The sequence below is a fragment of the Sturnus vulgaris genome, unplaced genomic scaffold (assembly GCF_052056855.1).
Source record: "Sturnus vulgaris isolate bStuVul1 unplaced genomic scaffold, bStuVul1.hap1 Scaffold_194, whole genome shotgun sequence".
Taxonomy (NCBI): domain Eukaryota; kingdom Metazoa; phylum Chordata; class Aves; order Passeriformes; family Sturnidae; genus Sturnus; species Sturnus vulgaris.
This window is the reverse complement of record NW_028276164.1, coordinates 4,876,990-4,887,327: the sequence shown is the minus strand read 5'-3', so window position 1 is coordinate 4,887,327 and position 10,338 is coordinate 4,876,990. Positions and strand designations below refer to the sequence as shown.

The window sequence follows — 10,338 nt, the reverse complement described above, 5'->3', positions numbered from 1 at the left end:
ACCGTGAGGGGGTGGCAAGAGCTCTGTGTGTCAGCCCGGGTCTGGAGGCTGAGCTGGGAGTGATAATTATCCATTTTCTAATGTCCTGTGAGCGGTGACTGCCAATTCTCCAAGGGCAGCGACACATTTTCACCAGGAGTGTGATGTCCATTGTTACAAAGCTTCCATTTTTACAAAGGAAACATTTTCAGTTTCATTTTCTCCCTGTAGTGGAAGAAGAAAAGTCACGGCTACTATTGTAAATAAATCAAAAGCATTTCAGGCAGGTTTGTTAAATTGAAACATCGACTCCTCAGGGCACAGCCTCACCCTTTTTACAAGGCTTCCTTTGAATGCAACGTGGAATTTCCTTAAGTAGGAACTGCTGGATGATGCTTCCTGAGATGGATTTTTTCTGTTGGATGCAACTGTCTCCAAACTGGAGGATATTGAACAAAATGATAAGTAAATTAGTTTTGTCTCATTTAGGGTGTGGAATGCCAGAGCCATGCAAAGAACTGGTAGAAGCAGGATATGATGTTCGACTGCCAGACAAAGAAAATGTGACTCTTCTTCACTGGGCAGCGATAACAGAGAGGAGCCGGTGAAGTGAGCTGGGAGTCCCTGTGACAGTAACAGCGACAGCATATTCTGCCACTGTTACCTATAATGACTTTGTTGCTTTTGTACTTGAAGGAATGCACTGCTTGAGAAGAAAAGGGTAGAATTCAAATCTTAATGTACTTACCTTTGCGAAAATGTCCCTGAAATGGAAAGATAGCCCAGTTTCCTTGTATGTGAATTTATGAAGAACACGAAATCATTACATTTTCCCAGGTTTGGGTATTTTAGCAAACTCTCTTGTTTTAAAAGGAAAGATGTCTGCTAAGAAAGGTGAGAAACTTTCTGGAATGGAAAGAAGACCCGTCCCTCCAAATCCTTATAACTTCAAAAATTATGGAGCTTCCAAGCAAAAATGCAGGAAAAGGAGTAACAATTCTTTAGTATGAAACATGTACAGATCAGAACAGAACAAACAGCACAAACACAGGAGTTTGCCCCTGCTGAGCGCTGTTTGCCCTTTGGTGCAGTTATGACCAAACCCGGCAGGGGGCGCAGGGAGAGGCTGCGGGGCAGGGGCGGGGCCAGGGTCACTCACGGCCGGCAGGGGGCGGGGCCAGGGTCAGTCACGGCCAGCAGGGGCGGGGCCAGGGTCAGTCACGGCCAGCAGGGGGCGGGGCCAGGGTCAGTCAGGGCCAGCAGGGGGCGGGGCCAGGGTCAGTCAGGGCCAGCAGGGGGCGGGGCCAGGGTCGGTCACGGCCAGCAGGGGGCGGGGCCAGGGTCAGTCACGGCCAGCAGGGGGCGGGGCCAGGGTCACTCACTCACGGCCAGCAGGGGGCGGGGCCAGGGTCAGTCAGGGCCAGCAGGGGGCGGGGCCAGGGTCAGTCACTCACGGCCAGCAGGGGGCGGGGCCAGGGTCAGTCAGGGCCAGCAGGGGGCGGGGCCAGGGTCACTCACGGCCAGCAGGGGGCGCTCCGGTGCTCGCTCGGGCCCTCACGGAGGGGCAGCGGCCGCTCGGACAAAAGGCAGCGAAGGCAGCGATTCCCCCGGGCACTCGGGTGACGGCGGACACTGCCCCGGCTCCAGGCGGCGCACCGCGCTCCGGCTCTGCATTCCCGAGCAGCAGGGAGGCAGGGAAAGCAGGCACATTGGATCCCATTGCCGAATGGCAGCGTAGCAGAGTCCCGAAGCCGAATGCACAAAAGCTCCCGCAGCAACCATGCAACCGACTGCCCTGATCCACTGATGGAAGGAAAGCAGCCAGGGTTACACCCCAGTCACTGAATTCCAACATTAAACCAAGATTCTTTTGCTCTAGGTAGATTTACTAGGAGAAAATTCCAACAAGATATTCTCCAGAGGTTAAAAGCACACAGTTTACTGGCAAACTGGCAAAAATTTTAAAGGCCAACTAGATAAAATTAAGGAACACTGTCAAAAGAGTAAACACAACACCACTTAGCATAGACTTCGCCCACTGATCATAGAAAACCTTTACACTCATTTGATGTTACCTTCTGTGAGAGAGAAGAAAGAAGGAACCAGAAAGACAGGAAAGATCTAGAAAAACAGACATCTGTCTACAGAGTCCTGGGTCCCAGTGATGTAAAACTCCAAGATGAAGGTACGGCTAAAGGATCATGTCCTTGCCTTATGGTGATCCTTCTTTCCTATGGTGGCCCCAAACCTTTTCAGCCCATCCTGGGCCTTCCTCCCAGGAGGGATTTCTGGTCTCTTGGCCACTTGTGTGCCTCCAGTGTGCCATGACTGACAGACATCGTGGAGCAGAGCACTACCTTCCCAGAGATCTGATCTACTCCTAGCACACATTCCCAGCCCCTCAGGATGTCTCACAAAAGATTACCTTTTCCAGACTCTGACAGGCAGGACCCACCCCCACAAAGTCTCGTGCAGATCGTACACCTTTAGCACAATGTGAAACTGCCTAGGCAGCCTTTAAAAACTCGTGTCTGAGAGCAAACCCCTCTGTCCTCCTCAAGGTTTCCTGGTTCTCAAATCCTAAAAACACAGTGACCATCTTTTTGTCACAAAGGGTCATGGGACAGATACTTTATCACTAGGAATCCCTCCTAAGCCAGCATCCTTCCAGAGAGTTGTAGAGAAAGAGAGAAGGTCCTCCCTGAGCCTCCTTTCCTGCAGGCTGAGCCCCCATCTCCCTCAGCCGCTTCTCATCTGACTTGTGCTCCAGAGCCCGCCCCAGCCCAATTCTCTGCACACACTCGAGCACCTCAAAGTCTTTCTTGTAATGAGGAACCCAAAACTGACCCCAGGATTAAGGTGAGACCTCAGCAGTGCCCAGAACAGGGGGACAGTCACTGTCCTGGTCATGCTGGCCACACTATTGCTGACACTGGCCAGGATGTCATTGTCCTTCTTGGCCACCTGGGCACACCTGGGCTCGTGTTGGGCAACTCTGGGCCAGCACCTCGAGCTCTTTTTCTGTGGGATGATTGGAAACTGCAGGGAACGATCAGTGGAATGTGGACAGTTTAGTAACAACTCCAAGGGGCCCAGTCTGATTTCGGGACTCTTTGGCCGCTTTGGTAACAAGTCAAGTCAGCCCAGTTCCCCTTAAGAGCTCTGTGGCCGCCTGAAGTCACCAGCCCGTAGCCCTACAGGGGGATGTTGTAACCCAAGTGCAGGTGTAAGCTATTTCTTTGGACACCAGTTCCCACTGTTCCAGAACGTTGGGGTTTATTTATGGATCCCTCGTGCCCGCTGGCCGAAGCGCCTCCTGCCCCCGCTGTTGTTGCTGTCGGAGCTCGCAGCGCAGCCCTGCAGGAGCGGCCGCTGCGCGCGGGCCCCGCTCCGCCGCTGCCCCGGTGACGGCCGAACCCTGGGCGCGAGCACCGCCACGGGGGCGGGGCCTGCGCCCCTCGCGCTGCTCGGCCACCAATGGGGAGCCGTGGGACGGGCGGGGCGGGCGGGGATTGGCTGGGGCCGGTGGGCGGGGGCGGGGCCCGGAGGGGCCGGGCCCGGCTGAGGGGCCGTTGGTGCGGCAGAGTGGGAGCGGCGGCGGCCGGGGCGGCGTGGGGGAGCGGAGTGCGGTGGGGAAGGGACCGACCCCCGGTGGGAGAGAAACCGACCCCCGAAGGGGGAGGGACCGACCCCCGGCGAGGAACTGAGTGGCCTCTGACGAAGGAGTGAGCCCCGGTGAGTGGCCCTTAACGAGTGCCCCTCGCGGCGTGGTCTCGCGTCCTGTGCCCAGTACCAGCGCTCTCTGACTGATCCACATCTGTACTTGCATCTGTTTGACATCTGGAACAGGACTCCCATGCTGACCTCCATGGCTGCTGGCATATATTTATTCCCTTTGTGTCACTTTCCAGGTACATTATTGAGTTTTGATCCGGATGCAGTGTCTGGTTTCCCACACAGCTGTTGAATGAATCCTTTTGCACAAAAGGTGGTGGATGATGCACTGGCATTTACTCTTTGGTGTTTCACACTTTCCAAGGCATTTTGGAATCCAAATGAAGCTTATGTACTTAGAAATTAAATATGTAGGGAATGTAGTCAAATATTGCTTGTGTGACGTATTCCTTAATGAGTTCTTTTAGAAAAAGCAACTATATACAACAGTACCCATTTGTTTTAAATTAATACACAAGATCAAAATAAAAGGACAAGGAGCCGAATCTAATTACCGACTGTCCTGCCTCCCCACCAAAAAAGGGTGACAACCTTACATGCAATCCATTTTTAGAGCTGTGTAACAGGTTAGATGTATTAGTAGTCTAGAATCACTACATCTGTTTACTGCCGTATTGGCTTACCCAATACTTAACAGAAACTTAATAGTAATATTTGGTATATGTATGTAAGGGATAGTGTTTTGAGGGGTTTTGTCTTATATGCATTTACTGTGAATACATTCTCTCTCTTCTCGGTGGTTTTGTATGTGTCCATGCCTGACTTCTGCCATAAACTTCTCCCTGGCTGTGTGGGAGGTGTACAAGAAGGTGCTGTCAGCCCTGCTGGGAAGGTCTTCCTTGGAATACATGCACACCATGGAATCCTCTGAAGTTATACTATGTCTGTTCTTAGAGTATTTAATAACCATTGTGTAGCCAGAGCAAACGTGGACATAAAGGCTCTCACCTTCCTCACGTGTTCAGTTCAAACAAAACCAGAAAGCAATCTATGTCATCTTTTAGAATAAGTTATAGCATTTGTATTTCTTATAATTAGTAACACTGTTGATCTGGTAGGCACCACATCATCAATGGAAAAGTACTGGTTGATAATTTTGAAACTTAAAATTGTCAGTGGACTATTGCTGGTATTTGACAAGATAGTTTTACCTGCTCAAGCTCCATGAACCCAAGGGACTTGAACAAAATGTGTGATGTGAACTGTTAGAAAGAGTACTACAGTTGTTACTAACTTGTTCCTATAATTCCTAGGGTTTGGGAGAGAGTCTAATTTCAGTTTTGTGATGAGAAAAGCTCAGCCTAACAAAGCCTGATGGGTTTGGCAGAGTCTAAAGGAAGATTCAGAAAAGTGCCTCAGGGTATATAATTGTGAGGATACGGAGAGAGAAGTCATTTCATGAGCACTTGATGGAGCTTCTGTGTGTTCTGTGCATCCCCATATTAATTAAAAGCTGTATTAATGCAGGGTCACTAACACTCCGTTTTTTCTTCATATTTCAGGTGTCATGAGTAAATCTGAAATCAGTTGACTTCAGGCCTGGATCACTGCCCGTGTGCTTTGGTTTGGAAATGCTTCTTGCTGCCACTTGTTCTCACCTACCATCATTTTTGCCAACTGGATTCCTCTCCTGTGGTGTGCCAATATCTTGGGATTTGCAGTGGCCGTGTTTGCAATGATGAAAGGCTACTTTTTCCCTGCCAGTGCCAAAGACTGGTATGTAAGTTTTAGTAATGAGAGAATACTGGTATCAGAGATTAAAACTGCTAACTAAAATTCGAGTATATAAATGGAATGACAGAGGCACAGGGAGCTAGGCCAGTGCATGGCAGTGGTTCTTTGCTTCAATAGCACCATCCCCTGTGTCTCATGCTGCAGCCTCAGTGTCACAGGTCCTCCCACAAAGGAGGTTTGATTGTTGGTTGCTTGTCAAGGGATGAACGGTGGAAATGCTGAACTGCAGAACCTGATCTTAAACAAAAGTTTGTGAAAACTGTTATAAATTCGTGTCGTTTTCAGCACTTGACAATATGGAACATGACCAACTGAGTTTTATTTTGATACTGAAACCAGACTTTATGGAGCTACTGAGCTGAGCTGGTTGGCCTGGGGTAGTAGCTGGTATGGGCATTCTTTTGGATTGGAGCTGAGACAGTATTGATAACACAGGGATGTTTTCACTGTTGCTGAGCAGTGTTTACACAGCATCAAGGGCTTCTCTGCATCTCACCCAACCCTCCAGGGAGCGGCTGGGTGAGCACAAGGAGTTGGGAGGGGACACTGCTTACCCCAGGTGAGCCAAGGAATATTCCAGGCCCTATGGCATCATGCTCAGCACATCAGGCTTGAGGAAAAAGGAAGTGGAGGATGTCAGGAGTGATGGTATTTGTCATTCCAAGTCACCATTACCTGTGATGGAGCCCTGCTTTCCTGGAGATGGCTGAACATCTGCCTGCAGGTGACAGGTGGGGAATAGATTCCTTATTTTGCTTTGTTTGTGTGCTTGTACTTGTTAAACTGTGTTTGTCTCAACCTGTGAGTTTTATCCTTTTCCTGATTCCCTCCCCCATCCCACTGGGGGAGTGAGCAAGCAGCTGTGTGGGGCTGAGTTGCCAGCTGGGGTTAAACCATGACAGTCCTTTTTGGTGCCTGACATGGAGCTCAAAGGGTTTGAGTTAACAGCAGCTTTGGCTGGAATGTGCTGGATTGGATTTATAGCTGTTGGTGCTGTTGAGTTGTCTGACTCCTGTGCTTGCCATGGGGCTCTTTAGGGGTTCCATTTTGATTTTACTGCTGGCTCTAGTGCTTCTCCTCTTCCTGTGCTGTGCCTGGGGACACTTGGATGACAGCCATGGTGACACACTCGGGCTGGCAGGTGGCCAGGGCATCGCTGCTGTTTCTGTGCTGCTGGAACTCCAGTGTGAGCTCCAGTTGAGGGAACTGTGACCTGTGGATGAGCCCACGTGGGAACAGGACACCCTCAGGCATCAGTGGCTGGGAGTAAGCCCATGGCAGAGCAGGAACCTCTCAGAGCATCAGTGCCTGTGGCCGTGGCCGTGCCCAAGAAGGAATTGTGGCCCAAGGATAAACCTGAAGCCCCTGTGGCTGTGGATAGGGCCATGCTCAGCAGGTGCCCCATGGAACATCAGTGCCTGTGCATGGGGTCGTGCTGGAGCCCCTCAGAGCCATGGCCATGGATAAACCCCTGGCAGAGCAGTTACAGCCTTGGAGGTGCTGCAGCTGTGGGGAAGGCCACATCCACTTCTTTAGCGTGGAGAATGGAAAACTTCATTCTCTATCACTTGTGTAAAATCATGTTTGCAAAAATTTAAGGTTATAAATTCTTAGTTTCAGGACAAATAAAATACTGCTAATTTCCCTTCAGCTACTTCTTTTCCTGTTACATGGTTATCTTTCAGAGTGACTAAGGGATATAAAAGGACCTCTTGAGAAAGGTTAATTTCAAGAGCTCCTTAGAATTCTGTTTTCCAAGGTGAAACAAATAAAAAGAAAGAGGGATCATAGTATGAAGTATGCAGCTTATAACAAGTTTGGTAGTTATGTTCAAGCAAAAAGACTTTTTTTTAATTATGGCACATAAATATATTGTTAGTTTTTAGAGGAAGTAGAAAAGTGTGTAAGTTGAAAAGTGTTTTTGTAGAAGCAGCTGAATGCACTGCTCTTCGTGGCAGGATTGGATGAGTTGTGGTGGTGAGTGTGTGTTTTGGTTTTGTTGCAGTCATCCTGGAGAGGATGGTCTGGGCAGGAGAAAAAGGCTCTCTGCAAACCTAGAAAACAAGTGTATATTGGAGCTGAGCTTTGTTTGGCAGCTGGATCTACACACATCATTTTCTTATGTAGCCTTGGAAATTGCACTGCCCCTTTGCTGTTAAAGCCACGGTGATTTAAATATTGCAAGATAATCTGGACTCCTAAATCAGGGTAGCCTTGCACAGCACAGTGTGGTCCCTTCTGTTCCCTGAGAACTGTTGGATGTTTTATGGAAGAAATTGCCCCTTCAAGAGTAATAAAAATCCCATTTTAGTCTGTTCTGTGAGCTTCATCCTAATATAAGCACTGTGTAAGCAGTGCTCCAAGCAGCGTCCCACTAATGTCACCCTTGAAAACTGGAATCTGAAGGACCATCAGCTTGCTCATCTTCATGCCTGGATCACTTTGTTGTGTGCATGGCAGTGCTGTTAAATTCGTTTCTTCCAGAATACCAAAAGAAAAAGAAAAAAATGGAGTATATTTGGGGGTGTATATTGGATTAACTTCTGTCATGATATTTCCTATTAATTGATACTCTGTGGTCAATATCACCTATGAAGTTTGAAGATCACCCATTCAATCTCTGTAGTATGCTGGGAATTTCAAATATAAAAGTGTCAATATTTGCAAAATGGTACTTTTTAAAACTTGGGTTAAATAAAACAGAATGGGAAAACACAGCAAAATGATCTGGTAATCTGGTAATTACTTGGAGCAGTTAACAAAGTAGTTTGGTTGGGTTATTGTAGGAAGAAAAGTTACAAATTCTCACTTGAAGGGGGCATAAGAGGATGAGACTCTTCCAGATTGTTTTAGATCTACCTAAGGAACAAAATACACCCCAGTGTTGTAGTGTACCACCTTTATGGATTGTCAGTGTTCGATTTATGGGTGAAATGGAGTGGGGAGAGGGGAACCTGCAATACCTCTGGGAGGGGAGACTGCCTTCACACGTGGAAAACCTCTGCCACCTCTGGCAGTTCTGAGACCAGGGCTCCACCTTTGCAGTGTAATTTGTGATGGAATGGGATTGCTCAGTTCCAGTTTTACTCTGACAGTGGGAATGACAACAGGAGAATGTGCTGTTGCCTCACGATGACAGACAAACTCTTTCCTGCTTTTAATTACCAGTCTAAGGTTCTGATCATGTGTCTAGGGCTGCACTGCCTAAATTGAGTCTCTTCAGTAATGCAGAGTCTTCACTCAAGGTTAAAAGTGATGTGCAGTTGAAGATAAAATTATAATAGCATATTTTTTCTACTTTATTTCATGCAGGATAAAAAAGTGTAAATGTGTGTGTCAAATCAAAAGCTCGCTTCGTTTTTAGATGATGGATACAGATCTACTACCAAACAGGTAATTAAACTATTATTTTTAAATTATGATATCCAAACTTTTAAAAATATACTTTCCCTTAAAAATGTAAAAAATTCTTGCAGTCCACAGAAATGTGAAATACATGTTTTATCATTTACCAAAGTATAAATCAAAACAACAAAAAATGTCTTATAAGTACATGTTGCAACAGCTATAAAGTAGTATGGAAGGATTGGAGAATCATTGCAAGAATAAGTAATAGGAAATGTCTTCTAAATAGAGGAAGTGAAACCAGGAAACAGATGAGTTCACAAGAATATAACACAGAGAAAAAATAGCCCTTGTTTTCTGCAAAAAAAAAATCTGACAAATATGTGTAATTATATCATGTACATAGAGGAAATTAATAATTGTATTGTATATTGTGAAATACTAATCTGGACAAAGATGGTGTATAATCTAGGATATGAAATAATAAGACTTGCAACAGTTATGAAGCATAGTCACTATAAAGGTTTTGAGAAAGATCTTAAACTTTTTGTACACTGTAAAGAGTTACAGAAGAGATGACATATTCAAAGCTAGAAGAAGAGAATCAAGGTATGAAACCTTTTATCTTGAAGGAGAATGTAAAAAGTAGGCCTCCAAAAATGCAGGACAAGAGGCCAGAGGACCAACAAGGACACAACCCTGAGGATGCAGATGGCCACAAAAGGCCCAGAAGAAAAAAGAGGAGCCTGGCCCTTTCACAGAAGCTGTTCCCAGAGGTGTGTCCCAAAACCACCTGTCCTGCACTGTCAGTCACCAGTCCATGGCTGCCCCAATGCTGTGACACTGCCATAGGAGAAGATGCTCAGAATGGTGCTGGAGAAGATGGTCCAGGAGCAAAGGCAGGTGATTGCATCTCCAGTGAAGTCCCTGCCATCAGCAGTACAAGAGCAGGATAAGTAAGACCTCCAAAACTGGGATACTTGTTGCAAGAGACTCCATAGCTTTAAGAGCCTTGGTGAGAGCTGCCAGACTGGAGAGGGAGGAAGCCCTTTGGACAGGACTGCCTGCACCCTCACATCCATGGGCATCTGTAAGGTAGGAAGGATTCATGGTCCTCAGCCTTAGTAGAAGTGGAAAGCTTTCCTCACAGTGCACATAGATTTTTTAATATTTTGGCTATCAGGTTAGAATAGCTTGAGCCTGGACAGCCAATAGTAGAAAAGTTCCACTGTCTGCTAAGCAATAATATACATGATGGATTCCCTAGTAGCAACATTAGCTTTCATTTCCTATCACAATTGCTTGCAGAATAATTTCTTCTCCATACCACCTTATTTTTGCTACTTACTCCATTTTGGAAACTTTGTTACATCTCTCCTGCCTTGACTGAGTAGTGTTCTTTGTTCTCTTATTCCAAATCCTCTTGGTTTTCTTTCCCTCCAGGCATCGGCAGAACCTGCTCCTCCTTGAGCAAGCAGATTGGCCAGGAAAATGCAGAAAGCAGGAGTGGAGGCCAAGGCCATTGCAGAAGGGGTTTCTGGCAGG

At 47.1% G+C, this 10,338-nt stretch overlaps 1 long non-coding RNA gene across 1 annotated transcript; it reads left to right on the top strand.

Moving 5' to 3' along the window:
* Positions 1-3,765: 3,765 nt before the first annotated feature.
* Positions 3,766-9,826, top strand: LOC106855876 (uncharacterized). Its single transcript, XR_015800543.1, has 4 exons — positions 3,766-3,890; positions 5,217-5,430; positions 8,761-8,841; positions 9,426-9,826. It is a non-coding gene; the product is annotated as an uncharacterized LOC106855876 (long non-coding RNA).
* Positions 9,827-10,338: the final 512 nt, after the last annotated feature.